Source organism: Panulirus ornatus, chromosome 68, assembly GCF_036320965.1.
Source record: "Panulirus ornatus isolate Po-2019 chromosome 68, ASM3632096v1, whole genome shotgun sequence".
Taxonomy (NCBI): domain Eukaryota; kingdom Metazoa; phylum Arthropoda; class Malacostraca; order Decapoda; family Palinuridae; genus Panulirus; species Panulirus ornatus.
Window position 1 is genome coordinate 13951927 of NC_092291.1, and position 18276 is coordinate 13970202.

Sequence of the window (18276 nt, forward strand, 5' to 3'; positions counted from 1 at the left end):
GGTGGATTTTGGGTGTTGGGAGGAGCCTTCTGCTTTATTGTCTCCGTCTGTAGTGGTGGATTTTGGGTGTTGGGAGGAGCCTTCTGCTTTATTGTCTCCGTCTGTAGTGGTGGATTTTGGGTGTTGGGAGGAGCCTTCTGCTTTATTGTCTCCGTCTGTAGTGGTGGATTTTGGGTGTTGGGAGGAGCCTTCTGCTTTATTGTCTCCGTCTGTAGTGGTGGATTTTGGGTGTTGGGAGGAGCCTTCTGCTTTATTGTCTCCGTCTGTAGTGGTGGATTTTGGGTGTTGGGAGGAGCCTTCTGCTTTATTGTCTCCGTCTGTAGTGGTGGATTTTGGGTGTTGGGAGGAGCCTTCTGCTTTATTGTCTCCGTCTGTAGTGGTGGATTTTGGGTGTTGGGAGGAGCCTTCTGCTTTATTGTCTCCGTCTGTAGTGGTGGATTTTGGGTGTTGGGAGGAGCCTTCTGCTTTATTGTCTCCGTCTGTAGTGGTGGATTTTGGGTGTTGGGAGGAGCCTTCTGCTTTATTGTCTCCGTCTGTAGTGGTGGATTTTGGGTGTTGGGAGGAGCCTTCTGCTTTATTGTCTCCGTCTGTAGTGGTGGATTTTGGGTGTTGGGAGGAGCCTTCTGCTTTATTGTCTCCGTCTGTAGTGGTGGATTTTGGGTGTTGGGAGGAGCCTTCTGCTTTATTGTCTCCGTCTGTAGTGGTGGATTTTGGGTGTTGGGAGGAGCCTTCTGCTTTATTGTCTCCGTCTGTAGTGGTGGATTTTGGGTGTTGGGAGGAGCCTTCTGCTTTATTGTCTCCGTCTGTAGTGGTGGATTTTGGGTGTTGGGAGGAGCCTTCTGCTTTATTGTCTCCGTCTGTAGTGGTGGATTTTGGGTGTTGGGAGGAGCCTTCTGCTTTATTGTCTCCGTCTGTAGTGGTGGATTTTGGGTGTTGGGAGGAGCCTTCTGCTTTATTGTCTCCGTCTGTAGTGGTGGATTTTGGGTGTTGGGAGGAGCCTTCTGCTTTATTGTCTCCGTCTGTAGTGGTGGATTTTGGGTGTTGGGAGGAGCCTTCTGCTTTATTGTCTCCGTCTGTAGTGGTGGATTTTGGGTGTTGGGAGGAGCCTTCTGCTTTATTGTCTCCGTCTGTAGTGGTGGATTTTGGGTGTTGGGAGGAGCCTTCTGCTTTATTGTCTCCGTCTGTAGTGGTGGATTTTGGGTGTTGGGAGGAGCCTTCTGCTTTATTGTCTCCGTCTGTAGTGGTGGATTTTGGGTGTTGGGAGGAGCCTTCTGCTTTATTGTCTCCGTCTGTAGTGGTGGATTTTGGGTGTTGGGAGGAGCCTTCTGCTTTATTGTCTCCGTCTGTAGTGGTGGATTTTGGGTGTTGGGAGGAGCCTTCTGCTTTATTGTCTCCGTCTGTAGTGGTGGATTTTGGGTGTTGGGAGGAGCCTTCTGCTTTATTGTCTCCGTCTGTAGTGGTGGATTTTGGGTGTTGGGAGGAGCCTTCTGCTTTATTGTCTCCGTCTGTAGTGGTGGATTTTGGGTGTTGGGAGGAGCCTTCTGCTTTATTGTCTCCGTCTGTAGTGGTGGATTTTGGGTGTTGGGAGGAGCCTTCTGCTTTATTGTCTCCGTCTGTAGTGGTGGATTTTGGGTGTTGGGAGGAGCCTTCTGCTTTATTGTCTCCGTCTGTAGTGGTGGATTTTGGGTGTTGGGAGGAGCCTTCTGCTTTATTGTCTCCGTCTGTAGTGGTGGATTTTGGGTGTTGGGAGGAGCCTTCTGCTTTATTGTCTCCGTCTGTAGTGGTGGATTTTGGGTGTTGGGAGGAGCCTTCTGCTTTATTGTCTCCGTCTGTAGTGGTGGATTTTGGGTGTTGGGAGGAGCCTTCTGCTTTATTGTCTCCGTCTGTAGGGGTAGATTTACTTAGACTATGAGTTGGGGGAGAAGGACTTCACTCTGAAACTTTCCAGTACCTGTCATCGTGTAGGTCATGGTTCCCTGTTGTGGCGTCATCTGTAGTACAGAACGTCAGCAGGTTTCATGGTACCTGACTTGGGGCAAAGTGACTGATAAAACTTGAACACTCCGGAATGATGATTATAGTGACGTCGAACCTCGGGTATGTAGCCACATCGGATGATGGTGAGGACTGGTAAACCCATAGGATGATGATGGGGTGTCTGTGACGCTAGACGCATGGGGTGATGATGAGGACTTCTAAACCCATAGGATGATGATGGGGTGTTTGTGACGCATGGGGTGATGGTGAGGACTTCTAAACCCATAGGATGATGATGGGATCTCTGTAACGCTAGACGCATGCGGGGATGATGGTGAGGCAACACCCTGGGTCCTGATTGGGTCACCGACCTGGGCACTATGGACGACGACAATGACAGGTGCGACACAAAGGTCAGGACACACCTGCGGCTACTGTACAGTATAATGGACTCGCTCGCCCACATTATTTGTCGCTGCCGCTATCGACAGACGAGGACTTGAGCTTCGTGCACCCAAGACGCTGGTCCTCCTCAAAGATTCGTCCTCATCAGATCTGGACCCCTCACTCACACTACTAATTTGATGAAGCAGTTGAATTCATCCAACACTAAGCGTCGCTTTAAGATCATGAGTATCACTTGAGCGTCTTTGTGTCAAATTAAAGATTACTCCATGACTCTCATGAGAGGCGCGTTGTACCAGCCTGATCTGGTGGCCGCTATTTGCGACACTGTTGGCCATGGGTGGCTCGATACCTGGGGTCTCTGATTATGGTGATAACGTGTCTGTAGAGGGTAACCCAGGCTGGAGGGAGGCTAAGGGGATAGCCACAGAGTCCTGGTCTGTTCCCAACATGTTGACGGATCACGGGGAAGGATGCCTGGGTGTCTTGGCCTAGGGGCTGGGTAAGGCGGGCGGACGGTCCAAGGGTCTGATGGCATCAGACCGTGAATGCCACAAAGTGCTGCTGGTGCTGGTGCTGGTGCTGCTGCCTCCATTCCTCACCTGACGGAGATGTTACTCATTCTGCTACGCTTATTGCTACTTCTACTTCCATCACTACTAACTACTACTACTACTACTACTACTACTACTACTACTACTACTACTGCTACCACCACTATACCATAGTTCTACTGTTACTACTACAACTTCTGTAAATACTGTCGATGTTCCATATCATACTAACATCACCACCACCATCCTTTTTTTTTGCTGCCAACGCCAACAATCATTATCACACTACCACCATCACCAACGCTGATTCCACCACCACCAACATCACCAACATCGCTGCACCGACGTCGCGTCTACCAACACTACCACCATCTACACATCACCACCACTACCACCACCACTACTACCACTACTACTACTTCTTTCACCGTCGTAGCCGCGATTGTCGCTCTTACTACCATTACAACCACGACTACCACTATCACCACCACTGTCACTGCCACTACCACCATCATCATTACTACCACCATTATATCAGGGACAGCCACCAACATATAATCCTCCTCCTCTCCATTATCAATAACATCACCATGATCTCTTGAGTGAGGCACTGACAAAGATATAAATGCTAGCCATTATTCTGCTGTATAGAATGTCGTCAGTTGACGAAGCAGTGTATATTCTCGTCAAAGAACAAAGAACTCGATTCAGAAGAGTCCGTCATTTCCCTGCTACTGGAAGTAGCGCAGGCATAGTAGAGCTGCAGTAGCACCTGGAAACAGGTTATGGGTAACATCAGGACCCTGTCTTAGAAAAGGGTACTAATATATATATATATATATATATATATATATATATATATATATATATATATATATATATATATATATATATATATATATATATATATATATATATATATATACTGTTACGAAATGCATATTCAACTTGCGCGTTTTCATTCAGTATTTGCGTCTTTTCACACAATATATGTTTCTTCATTATATACAGTTTAATATATCCTTAATTCACTTTCACGGTATTTTTGAATTATAGATAAGACGTTTCGGGCATGCAAACAGTGCCCATCTTCAGTTAGATAGCATAGAGTTATTTAAATGATAGAATTCATAATATGAATATTAAAGGTAGATTCTTTTGATGATATGTAAGGAGGATATGCAGACTCTGTTTCCTTATGTGCTTTATCAACACATATGGTATTTTCTTGATAATTCAATGACGTTATTCTTAAAGTTCGCCTAAAACATTTTTATGATTTATTCACCTTTATGGATACTGTCGTTTATCTTTTTTTTTTATTTTTTCATGTTTGGTAACTGGTCTTCCTCTTGGTTAGTGTAAGCGTGTGTAATGATTGTTCAGATATAAGAGCAAATGATGGTTGGAATTTAGATCAAATGAAATTTAGAATTTGGGTATAACTAATGGTTGTATAAATTCAAGTGCAAATGATGATTAGAATTTTGGTGGTGCAAATAGTGGTAAAAAATCAAATGATGGAATTTAAGTGTAAATGATAGTTAAAATCGTGATGCAAATGATGTTTAGAATTTACGTGCAAATGGTACTTGAAAATTGTATTAGATGATGGTTGATTTTAAGTGCAACTCGTAGGTAAAATTTAGGTATAAGTGATGGTTAGAATTTAGGTATAAACGAATGACTGAAATTAAATTTAAATGGTTAAATTTTAAAGTTGATGGTTAGAATTTAAGTGCAAATGGGGTTGGAAGTTGATGCGCAATTGTTGGTTAAATGCAAATGTTGGTAAAAAGTAATGTACAAATGTTGGTAGAATTACATTGCAAGTGTCCGTTAGCATACGAGATTCTAGTGTTGACAGTAGATTAGTATAGAACTATAATTCGTTGCTCGCCAGTACTTGAGAAACTTTATATCTGATTATTGAGATGATAAAAAGGATAAGGTAATCTCCAAGATTAAGGGAATTGAAACATACATCAAGCTAGGCTCTTCGCCGACGAAGAAATCTTCGTACCGTGAGCGGCGCCTAGCCCTCACCGCGGCGTCTCGTGAACAAGGTTGGCAAGCAGGTCCTCTCATCTTTTTTTCATGTCAGCATCATCATCATTTTCCGCGTCATATGTTTAACAGGTACTATATTGTGTTGAATGACTTCTAAAGGCTATAGTGTACAGTACATGTATTCCCGTATTGGAGTAATGTCTGAAACTACAACTCCATTGGGTGTGTTAAAGCCAGCCGTATTTCTATCAATGCACTACAGAATGTAGCCTCTTAAGAACATTAAGATACAAATACAAGTATAAATATTACTTCACAAATTGTAGATTATGTATGCATTTTCACATCGCTGGCATTGTGTAGAGGAGATAATCTAAGATGATGGCCATAGTTGCCTAAGAATGAACTTCATGTCTGCAGATAATATATCTCATAAAGTTTTATTTTCATGCTTTTGGTTTTCTGGTAATTGTTGCCCCATTGCTCAGGGATCGTACTGCCGTGATCAAGGATCGTACCGTCCTATATCAAGGATCGTGCCTTCGTGTTCATGCTTTAAGGATCGTATCGCCATGATGAAGGATCGCACCGCCGTGCTCAGAGATCGATTATCTCTGCATGGATCGTATTATCTTGATCGATGATGATCAACATCGCCGTCCTCAAGGCCTAAACTCAATGATATCAATCATTCCATCAATTCTGAGCGGAGACTCGAGGATCGAATCGAAACCACGGTCGTACCCGCTCAACTGAGCAGCGGAGGGTGTTCTAAGTCACTCCGGCATACCCGCGCCGTCTCCACTCCCTGTTACCACCACCACCACCACTAGCACCGCACCACCCCATCTGTGCCTTATCGTCCACCTTGAGGAGTGCAGATGACTGCAACATTAAGAATAGATAAAACATCCTGTGGTTACGTCACTCGTCTCCGTACCCATTGGGGGACACCGCGTTAGTAAGTTGACGCAAACAACATAAACCACTTTGCCTCTTTTATCTCCATTCTTGACAGATTAACAAATAGGGATGCTGGCCACCCGGACGGGAGCGTGGAGATGACTGGCTACAAGAGTGGAGGTTGATAGAAGGGAAAATATACTTAGCAGTATTATTATAATGGTTGGTAGCAGCGTCCTGAGCTTTTTGGTAGTCATTGTATGTTAAGATTATTCAGTACCATTACTGATGTGCATTAAGGAATTGTATTTGTATATCTTAGCAATGCCATCCTTCCGCGATATATATATATATATATATATATATATATATATATATATATATATATATATATATATATATATATATATATATATATATATATATATATATATATATAATTGCCTAAAGAATCTAATTTTTGATAGGGTTACCAGAGTGGTTCCAGAACCATGAACTCTTGGAGCTCAAAGGCTACGTTACTTCCAGTAGTAGGCAAATGATGGACTACTTTGAGATGAGTTTTTTAAAGAAACTAACCCTAATGATACAAACTTGCTAAAGGTGGGTTTTCGCACACACACACACACACACACACACACACACACACACACACACACACACACACACTATATATACACATATATATATATATATATATATATATATATATATATATATATATATATATATATATATATATACATATATATATATATATATATATATAGGAAAGGATTACAATTTTGCGCGTGATCAAGATATTCCTATGAGTCCACGGGGAAAATGAAACACGATTAGTTCCCAAGTGCACTTTCGTGTAATAATCACATCATCAGGGGAGACACAAGAGAAATATAGCAGTCAGTTGATATACATCGAAGAGACGAAGCTTTGAATATGTTTCTTGATATTCCACTGACGGGAGAGACAGGTTTTGAGAGTTCAAGACTCTACATGGAGTTTGTTGGAGGTTTGGGAAAACATCATAAGTTGGAAGGTGAGTCAGGACCTAAGGATCCGTTTTATGGAGCTCCTGCAGCTTCAGGAGTGTACACGAATCAGGAGCAGGGAAATGAGGGAATCATTATATTCTTTTTCATCGGTAGGTTCCTCCACCAACGAAGATACAGCCTCTACAAAAGCTGTTTCTCCCCTGGTGTTTTAACCACAGGCAGGCAGAGTCTGGTAGTACCTTTATATATATATATATATATATATATATATATATATATATATATATATATATATATATATCACTGTAATTTTGAGAATTATATTTTTAGTAATGAAGATGCTAATAGTACTACTAATAATAATGATAGTAAATTCATTATTATTATTATTATTATTATTATTATTATTATTATTATTATTATTATTATCATTATTATTATTATTATTATTATTATTATCATTATTATTATCATTATCATTATTATTATTATTATTATTATTATTATTATTATTATTATTATTATTGTTATTATTATTATTATTATTATTATTACTATTGTTATTATTATTATAATCTTTTGCAATAGTGATAATTATTATCATCATCTCGAGTCAGAATATTTGAATCTGTTGCCTCAGGCGAGATCTGTTAGACCGCATCACCTCCTCCACACGTCTGTTGTCACGACCCCGCTGTGTGTCCCTTCACCTCCTTTCCCTCATTCATTTGTCGGCCTCACTTCATGTATAACATTTCATGGGTAGTGTGTATGGCTCTCTCTCTCTCTCTCTCTCTCTCTCTCTCTCTCTCTCTCTCTCTCTCTCTCTCTCTCTCTCTCTCTCTCTCTCTCACCATACGTAAGTCAGAACCCGTGCTCACAACACCTCTTCATAACACCCCTATCCTTTATCCCTCATTCCCCTCTCCCCCCCGAATTACCTCACTACCTCAACCTCCTATACCTCACCCCCCTTCCCTTTCATAACACTCCCCTCTCACCTTGAACCTCACTCCTCCTCCTCCTCCTCCCCTTTGCCTCACCCCTTCCCTGCAGCTCATTCCCCTCCCTCTTTATCTCATCCCCCCCCCTTCCCCATTAACCTTTCTCCCCCCCCCCTCCCCTTCCCCCGGCCTTTACCTTGAGTGTGTCCCCGGCTGGGGCAGGAGTGAGCGCCCCGTCGTGTACCACCTTTACGACTGGTACTTAGGCTATGCAAATTGACAGATGGCATTGAAATTATGGTGTGTGTGTGTGTGTGTGTGTGAGAGAGAGAGAGAGAGAGAGAGAGAGAGAGAGAGAGAGAGAGAGAGAGAGAGAGAGAGAGAGAGAGAGAGCTGGGTATGAGACAGACACAAAATAGGAAAAGAGAGAACGAGAGAAATACACATATATATATCTGTACAAGTAGGGACAGAAAAAATATAGAATCTTGGACAGGAGGAGATACGGAGTAGGGTGTGTGTGTGTGTGTGTGTGTGTGTGTGAGAGAGAGAGAGAGAGAGAGAGAGAGAGAGAGAGAGAGAGAGAGAGAGAGAGAGAGAGAGAGAGAGAGAGAGAGAGAGAGAGTCCCCAACATGTCTTCCAGACCACAGTATCATATGTGGAATCAGCTGGGGAGGTTACCCAGCTGGGGAGGTTACCCAGCTGGGTAGATCATTTCCCCAGTTAGGTAGATGCACCATTTGGGTAGCTTATCCCTTCTTCCCACCTAACCCAACCACCATATATACCTTCCCCACCTCATGAACCTCACCACGATCTCCCCCGCCCCATGTACCTCCTCACTTCATGTACCTCCAAGCCCATGCACCTCCCCACTTCATGTACCTCCCCACTTCACGTACCTCCGAGCCCATGCACCTCCCCCGCCCTATGTACCTACCAGCCCATGTGTGCCTCAGGGTCCCAAGCCGGAGTGACGATGTAGAGTGGTGTAGGGTGGAGGGTGAGGGAGATGGGGTGGGCTGGTGACACTGCAAGTCCGACCGTGCACCAGCACAAGCAGCGTACGGGCAAGGCCGTGCTGCACTCCGATGGTACGGACGTGCACGGCATGCAAGGTTAGGACGTGCACGGGGGTTTCTGGTGCATGTGCACACAGCGTGTTAAGTCCCGGCGTGCACGCAGCGTGCAGGCGTGCACAGCGGGCGGGTACGGGACGTCCCCTTCACTGTAGCTCAGGTCCCCGCGGGTCCGACCAGATATCCTCTCCCCATTTTTACCCGTCGGTGTCTTCGTCAGCGGCAATTTCCTCCGCGGATATTGGTCTCCGCCGAGGCCTCCCTCCCCTTCTGTGTCTTCTCCTCCCTCCCTCTCTCCCCCGAGACCCCAGCACATCCCCCTCCTCCCTCGTGCAGGTTCCCAGAAGGAGCCGCCCGCAACGACGGTCCGACAATGCCGCCGCTCGCCCGCCTATCGCCGAAATGACAGGTGTCTTCCCATGCCTCGCACGCAACCTACCCCGCACCCAGCCCCATTTTCTTTTGCCTCTGCTGCAGCAGCTGTGGTCGGAAACGATCCGCGGGTTGAGAGATGTCGCAAGTGTCAACGTGAACCGAGGCATCAACCGCGGCGCTACTCTCATAAAGGCAGGAAAGAGAGAGAGGGAGAGAGAACTTGGCCAGGACTGGGCCCACCCCGACATAGAGCGAGTGTTGTGTGTGTGTGTGTGTGTATGTGTGTGTGTCGCCCGCCAACGCGACACACAGACTCCCCGCATCTCGTTTTCTATAGCCACTTGCCACCGTCCCGCGGCTCTGGGCCCGTCAGTCGCCTTGTGGGTGTCTTGGTGGTCGTGTGACCCGGGTGGCCGCCTCACCGCTCACCACCTCCCCGCACCTCCTGCAGTAGACGCGGCCCGTGCAGCCAGACAGCCAGTGATTCTCATTTCAGCCCTAGACAGGTCGGCTGGCCGGGTGAATCAAACCCTTTTTTTCTCATGATTCATTTGTGTTGCAGCCGAGTGAGAGGTTAGACGATGAATCATATTGCGCGCCGCTTGTGTTCCCTAAGGACTCCCTTATAGTTCTTGCTACAGCGTGTGGTGAGCTGAGGACAAGACAGATTTATGTATATATATACCGTGTGGTGCTCGTTCACGACCGTGTGAGGGGTTGGTTGTTAAGAGTGCAGGTGATTCCGTATCGCTGTGTGTCGTCTTCTCCCCCTGGGTCGTGCTGGTGTTGGTGGTGGTCAGTATAGCACGTCTTCATCGACGTTTCACGCCGTTGTTGTTGAGCGGGTTCGACACCCACCCATCGTAGTGAAGGTCGTGTGTGTGTGTGTGTGTGTGTGTGTGTGTGTGTGTGTGTGTGTGTCGCACCCTCATGATAATGAGGCGTTCATCATAGTGTGTGAGGGTGGGGCCTAACCCTCCCGTAGCAGGGGTAGGTTTCTCATGAGGTCGTAAGACACAGGAGAGAATCCCTCATGTCAGTTCGCTGGAAGGCTTAGTGTGTTTTCCCTTTGAAATCCTAAGACGTGAGAGGAGAGATGGGTCTTGTTAGTTTACAGTAATGGTAGCTTGTATCCAGTCTGCTCAGAGCGCTAGACCGATTCATCTCGTAAATCGACCACAGTGAGGGGGAGGAGTCATCATGTGAATTTACCAACTCTCGAGGAGAAATGGTTAATGTATACAGTTCACAGTACAGGAGATAGATTTCAAGTCATGGTTCTCAGGGCGAAAGACATTAATCACGATGACAGATCACATAAACCAGTGTTTGTGGGTCGGCATCAACGTGTAATATCTCAAGGGATTTCTCCTCGTAAGCTCACGTTTGCTGTTCTGATTCGCTGAGCATGTTCATGTTATTCATTTCACTTAAGGTGCCACTTGTTTGATCATGGTTCCAGAATTTGAACTTTATTTTCTCACTTGATAACCCAACCCCCCCATCCCAGCAGTGTATTATACGGATCATGACTCTCTCGACATTTCAACCAGACGTGAAAAAGATTGGAAGAAGCTGAACGAGGTATTCGATTGACAATTATTCGGAGCAAGACAGAGCCATGATGAGGTCATACTGGTGAAGAGACAGGACACTAGGCCTAAAAACCCTTGAGTAGAGGCAGGATTACCCTCCCCAAGGCCACCCGGTGATCCAAGGTCAAGGGACTACGTAAATTGTCTCGAAGGTTAAGTGGAAAATTATATTGCCTCGAATACAGATTAGCATTTCGAACTGCTTCAAGGTTCTCTCGAGCTGCTTCACTCAGTGGTCTGCACTTCTGTCCCCCTGGTGTCTCGACTGCTTCATCGAGTGTCTCGAACTGCTCCACGGAGCCTCCCGGAACTTCTGGACTAGTTGGATCCGGCCTTCACCCGCACAGGTAAGCTGACAAGTTGTGTTATACAACGGGTTGACATCTTAAGGACCACGGAGAGATATGTTAGCCAAGATTTTTATGATAATTTATACTAATTTCGAACGTAGGAAACCAGTGTATAGAGTTATGCGTGGAAATGGTCGGTTCAGCGACAAGGACAACTGGCTCGTAGGAGTTTTAAGTCTTGTTCATTTGTTCATGCCATCCAATTTGCAGTCATTAGTAAGGTGTCAAGACCATTTATTGGCATTAGGTAGCACCAGGCTGCATTGCCAGTGTCGACCTAGGCTAGAGTTTTGCCCATGAATAATCTCTGTATAATTTAATTTGAAATGAGCCATATACTGAATGGTAAATGTGGTAGGGATTGGTCGATTTTGTTATCTCTATTTTCTGTACCAGGTGTATATGTATTATTTTTTTCCTATTCTTGATCGTAGACATATTCCCCTAATATGTTACTAACTTATGATAGATTTGTATCACATGTTTCATATTTCATGAAAGCAGTTTCACATATTTTTCAATACTGTATTGGAAACAGACATTTTTTTTTCATTGATAGTAAGAAATATTAGCCAGAATATTTAATGGCCATGAAATATATTGTGCCATTCTCTTCCACAGTGACTGATAATTCACATATTTTTCAATGAAATGTTTCGATCATGGTATTTCTTGATTGATAATCACACTGGTGATATGGGATATATTTCTTATGAATATTGTAAAAAGTGTTTTTCATATTTTGTGATTGTTTAGTGTTTCATTTTTGGTTCATTCTGGTTGTAGAGTCTCTGATCTGGCTCTATATGTATCGTCAGGATCATGATAGTGTTGAGAAAGATCATTGGAGAGGGTTGGAGCATTTTATTAATCATTTCAAGCCCTTGAGTAAGAGGGTTCGACCCTTGGGTATGACAGTATAGCCTCTGAAATAACCAGTAAGGGTCAGGTCAGTGGCTAAGGCCATCTATATCAGACCCCAGAGGTTACCTGTCTTCGTGCTCAAGGGTTGTACCATCTTCAGGACTGTCAACCACCTCGTTCTCAAAAGGGCTAAATCCTTCTTTCTTAATAGTTGTTCAGAAAGAGGAATTTCAACCTCTTGCTTCCTTTACCCACATCCATTCCGCCGTATATTCTATTCAGAGTATTTATGTAGATTTACTACATCCTATACTGTTTGTAGTGAGATTGATTCACATTTTGATATAAGAAACAAATGTTGGCTTGGTGAGAATAACACCCTGTTGAGAGCCGAGTGTTGGAGGCATGGTTAGATCTTTCCTTGATGAGTAATGAGTCATAAAGTCGTTGCTTTACGAGGAATGAGGCATGAGTCGCTCCCCTGTGAATAATGAGGCATGCACTGGTTTATTTATGAGTTATATAATCGTTTCTCCGTGAATAAAGTCATGCAATAATTTTTTTTATATAATTTATGCTGAGATTCTTTTTTTTTTTTTTTTGAGGAATGAATTATGGTCATTTCCCCTCTTTACTAACTCATAAAGTCGTTCTTTTGTGAGTGATGAAGCTCTCAAGTATGTGAAGTGAGTCTCGAAACATATTTTTATGGAAAGTGAGTCATTAACTTGGTACTTATTTGAATAATTGTTCTTTTGTTGTCCCGTCATGAGTAATGAGTCTTCAATTGCTCCCTTATATGCCATTAGGCCGTTTCTCTCATGAGTAAGTAACGAGAAAAAGCTCGGTCATAATTTTATGAATAATGAGTCGAAGTTGCTCATATTTTGGTAATGACTGTACTCATAAAGTCGCTTCGCTGGAACTAATACATATGTACATTTTGCTTTCGTCATTGTGGCCTGCAACTTGTACGTTGATATTTAATTACATTAGGCTATTTGTCTAAGGATTTTCCCGTGATCTTCATGTGCTATTCAATATTTTTTCTTATATATATACATGTCGTAGTTCGTAGTTCGATTATAAATACTGTATGTTGATACAAAATTTTCACACACACACACACACACACACATATATATATATATATATATATATATATATATATATATATATATATATATATATATATATATTGAAAGTTTCCAGCGGTAAATACATCTTAAGTGAAAGATAAATTCATGCAAAATCTTTGGGCAACTGGACAAAGGCAGATGGGTCAAGCCTGTCCGACGACCCTCTCTTGCTAACCTTCCACTCCTAGATCATTTTCCTTCAAATTCCTTTCCTCTCTCTCTAGTCCATGAAAAAAATAAAAGGTTCTGTAAAGGTAATTTTTTTTCACATTTTTTTTTTTTGCTGCACGATCCACGTTTTTCCCCTTCCTTAAGCCTAGTGGAATCATCGGCGCCATGGTAGTAACCGACCGTTCGCCTCAGCTGGTTGATGTTAACTTGTTTTCCATAGGATTCTCCTATCTGTAAAGCATCAGAGTTTGGCTCATCTATGTAGTCTTTAATGGTTTTTAGTAACTATGAATTTGTGCAGTATCAGTGTTCACGAATTTATGATATCCTCAGAGGAATGTATTATTCCTATCTCCTCACAAAGGGAATATTATCTTTTTTTTTTTCATCATCGTGATCTTATTATCTCGCTCGATTATATATATGAAATGACCCTTTTTGGATCTTGTATTTTAATTATTTCATCTATAAATGCCTCTCACAGATTTAGGGATAATAGTGTATTCTTCTAAGTCCGTTTTGCAGTACAGTGGAAGCTCGTGAAGCGAAAAATGTGAACGTGAGTAGCGTTATCACGCACTATGGATGGGGTACAGCGTAACATTACGTTATGTAATTTCCACATACCCTTTCGCGATGGCCAGAAGCCAGCTCTTTTTAATTCGTTAATATCCACCCGTGTTCTCATAATTTGAAGCGGAGGATGCTGCATATTTGTCAGGTGATGAAGTACTTGATATTCCGGTCTGATATTACTGAGGTGAGCAGATGGACCGGCGCCCGAATACTGACTGGTGGGGCTCGAGTTTGGCTCGGTCCCAGACCAGGGAGGTTCGTATTAACATACGTACAGACCGCTTGACCCACAGATAACGAACGTGGGTAGGATACTGATGGAACCCCCTGTGTTGACACAGGTTTTAAAGATTGCTTGAACGCCACACAACAAAGTGTGAGGAGTAACCTAGATCTTAGAAACGACGAAGATTATTTATGGTTTGTTGTATAGATTTTTCGGAAAGGATTGATTCTTCTCTGGTCTGGTGTAGAGAAAGAAGGAAATAAGTATCGCGAAGAACCGAGGGAGAATGACTCAAATTTATATATGGATCTGATGCAGGGAAGCCAAGGTAATTGTCCTCCAAGGCCAAAGTGCTCCTTTAAATAAACATGCGAAGATAAATGATAACATTGTCTCCAGCCAAAAGCAGTGAATCGCCATACAGTGAGGGGGGGAAAATCAAGTAGTGGTATTTTCTTGGACAGGAGACACTAAATCAAGTTTGGTGGTGGTGGTGGCGGACTTTGCAGGTCATGACAAATTGCTCATGCCCTTGAGAACACCCAAATATGAATATCACACTTGTGCCAGATTCTATCGACAGATCAACAAATTACAAGTGGCCTGTGAAATGCTCAGTTAATTAAATCTTCCTCATAGCGTAATTTATCGATTAAATCAACAAATTGCGAGTGGCCGCCATTACAACAGATGTTGGTAGATCTTTCCGTTGGCAGACCTTGTCAGTAAAGGAGTAAAGAGAAATGGATTTTTTTTTTTTTTTATATATTATTTCTGCATAATAAGTATTTAAAATGTTATCTTCTCAGATGTTGCCTGTCGGGTACTAGATGTTTCACATCGTTATTGTATGAGTTGAAACTAGTTTCTTTTTTTTTTTTTTGCTGTAAAAAAATATGCTTATGCAATTTACAGTCATCATTTTACTGATGAGGATTATTGATTTTGTGTTTAATGTACTTTCAAGGCTGTGTGAAAATTTGAATTAATTTCACACTTCACAGTGTAAACTAACGCAAAGATTTACTTTATTAGTTAGATTTCTCGAATATATACATATATTCCTATATATCCACATTTGGTTATCTAGAGTTGTAAGTCTGATTTTCATTACTTGCTACAGATAAACCTATTGATATACCCAAAGTCCACACTATTTCAGGTCATCCACAGTGAAAAAAAAAAAGTAATTTCAAAACGACTTCTTTTGCTGTGGCTGTTGTGTCGTATTGGCCAGCAATGACGACCATTTGCGTTAAGGCTTGTCCGTCCCAAGTGGGTAGTTAATCCACTTGCGTTGGGGTTCCTGCTTCGCAGTGGGTAGTAGTGACGGCCACGTCCGTTGAGAAGCCTCTGCTTCAAGTGGACAGTGGATACCACTTGCGTTGAGGGTTCTGCTTCCAATTGGATTGTCCCGGCCACTTGCGTTGAGGCTCCTGTGTCCCTGGGGGTAGTCCCGGCCACTTGCGTTGAGGCTCCTGTGTCCCTGGGGGTTGTCCCGGCCACTTGCGTTGAGGCTCCTGTGTCCCTGTGGGTAGTCCCGGCCACTTGAGTTGAGGCTCCTGTGTCCCTGGGGGTAGTCCCGGCCACTTGAGTTGAGGCTCCTGTGTCCCTGGGGGTTGTCCTGGCCACTTGCGTTGAGGCTCCTGTATCCCTGAGGGTTGTCCCGGCCACTTGCGTTGAGGCTCCTGTGTCCCTGGGGGTAGTCCCGGCCACTTGCGTTGAGGCTCCTGTGTCCCTGGGGGTAGTCCTGGCCACTTGCGTTGAGGCTCCTGTGTCCCTGGGGGTAGTCCCGGCCACTTGAGTTGAGGCTCCTGTGTCCCTGTGGGTAGTCCCGGCCACTTGCGTTGAGGCTCCTGTGTCCCTTGGGGTTGTCCTGGCCACTTGCGTTGAGGCTCCTGTGTCCCTGGGGGTAGTCCTGGCCACTTGCGTTGAGGCTCCTGTGTCCCTGGGGGTAGTCCCGGCCACTTGCGTTGAGGCTCCTGTGTCCCTGGGGGTAGTCCTGGCCACTTGCGTTGAGGCTCCTGTGTCCCTGGGGGTAGTCCCGGCCACTTGAGTTGAGGCTCCTGTGTCCCTGGGGGTTGTCCTGGCCACTTGCGTTGAGGCTCCTGTGTCCCTGGGGGTTGTCCCGGCCACTTGCGTTGAGGCTCCTGTGTCCCTGGGGGTTGTCCCGGCCACTTGCGTTGAGGCTCCTGTGTCCCTGGGGGTTGTCCCGGCCACTTGCGTTGAGGCTCCTGTGTCCCTGGGGGTTGTCCCGGCCACTTGCGTTGAGGCTCCTGTGTCCCTGGGGGTTGTCCCGGCCACTTGCGTTGAGGCTCCTGTGTCCCTGGGGGTTGTCCCGGCCACTTGCGTTGAGGCTCCTGTGTCCCTGGGGGTTGTCCCGGCCACTTGCGTTGAGGCTCCTGTGTCCCTGGGGGTAGTCCCGGCCACTTGCGTTGAGGCTCCTGTGTCCCTGGGGGTTGTCCCGGCCACTTGCGTTGAGGCTCCTGTGTCCCTGGGGGTTGTCCCGGCCACTTGCGTTGAGGCTCCTGTGTCCCTGGGGGTTGTCCCGGCCACTTGCGTTGAGGCTCCTGTGTCCCTGGGGGTTGTCCCGGCCACTTGCGTTGAGGCTCCTGTGTCCCTGGGGGTTGTCCCGGCCACTTGCGTTGAGGCTCCTGTGTCCCTGGGGGTTGTCCTGGCCACTTGCGTTGAGGCTCCTGTGTCCCTGGGGGTTGTCCCGGCCACTTGCGTTGAGGCTCCTGTGTCCCTGGGGGTTGTCCTGGCCACTTGCGTTGAGGCTCCTGCATCATATTACTGTGACCTGAATATATAAGGAATAATTGTGGCGAGATTTATCGTGTTTTCTAGACCAGCGTGTGACATGAGGGTTGCCGGCTGTCATGGTTAACTCTTCTGTTGTAAAATAATGAAAAAAAGAAAAAGAAACTTTGAAGTTTCTTAAGAAACATACTTGAAATCAATGTAAGACACTATATTAAATATTATAGAAATAGAGATGTTTTCATGTAACGCCACACAACAAACACCTATAGCCAGTGGATGGTCGTTAATGGTGTGACTACTTGATATCACCAGCAGTCACTGTTAAGGATCTGACCACCAGTTATCTTCAGCACCTTTCTATAAAAGGATCTGACCATTGCATATCGCCAGTATGTGACGATATCGCTCTACCCTCTAAATAGCAGGAGGGATTATTTAAGTTGTTAATGGCAAAATTTGAGTCACTTCAGAGAATTTGTGTGGAAGGCACTTTGAGATGTTCAATACTACTATCTAGAAATAGTTATATATGTAGGAGTGAGGTAAGTCTAAGAAAAAAAATAGCTTAATAGATGATTTGTCTATACAACACGACTAGCTTGGAAGGTTGTGTTTTGCTGTGACCTTAAAGCATAACTAGCTTCAAGGGTCGAGACTTGGTGTGACCTTACAGCATGACTAGCTTCAAGGGTTGTGGCTTGGTGTGACCTTACAGCATAACTAGCTTCAAGGATCGAGACTTTATGTGGCCTTACAGCATAACTAGCCTCAAGGGTTGTGACCTGGTGTGACCTTACAGCATGACTAGCTTCAAGGGTCGAGACTTGTGTGACTTTACAGCACGAAAAGCCCGAGGGGTTTTAAAGTCTGTAAGTTCACACAACTGAAGGTTTTTATGTCGTAAGTCGATGCCACTGAAGGACAAGGGAGAGGTTTTACAGTCTCAAGTTTAAACCACTTGAGGAGAGGCTTTGACGTAAACTTAAACCACCACCAGAGTTTTAATACGTGACGACCGCAAACCGCTGGTGGCCATGTCCTAAACTGAAACAGATGAAGGACTTTAGTGTGCCCTAACCTTACGCCAAGTATCTGTAGAATCATCATAAAGTGTATTTGTTTGTTAGATTTGCCTTGTATGTATGTTATCAACTCTTGCTGCATTAGGCTCTCTGTTCCCACACGTCACCAGGTGCTGGGATACACGTCATTGTACATCAGCCTCCCAGACCCCACACGTCCTGGCTACACATTATACAATCAGCCTTCTGGTCCCACACGTCACCAGGTGCTGGGTTACACGTCATTCATCAGCTTCCATGGCCCCACACGTCACCAGGTGAAGGGTT

The 18276-nt window shown here is 44.6% G+C and overlaps 1 protein-coding gene across 3 annotated transcripts in view; it reads left to right on the forward strand.

Moving 5' to 3' along the window:
• The first annotated feature begins 9608 nt into the window (after positions 1-9608).
• Positions 9609-18276, forward strand: part of LOC139747378 (uncharacterized) — a 74269-nt gene continuing 65601 nt past the window's right edge. Inside the window, exons 1-2 of one of the 3 annotated variants that reach the window (XM_071659628.1) lie at positions 9609-9749; positions 10757-11185. The gene's annotated coding sequence lies outside the window, so the exon portion shown is untranslated. Of the gene's footprint in view, positions 9750-10753; positions 11186-18276 lie in introns of all 3 variants that reach the window. The other 2 variants (XM_071659629.1, XM_071659630.1) reach the window with 2 other exon arrangements.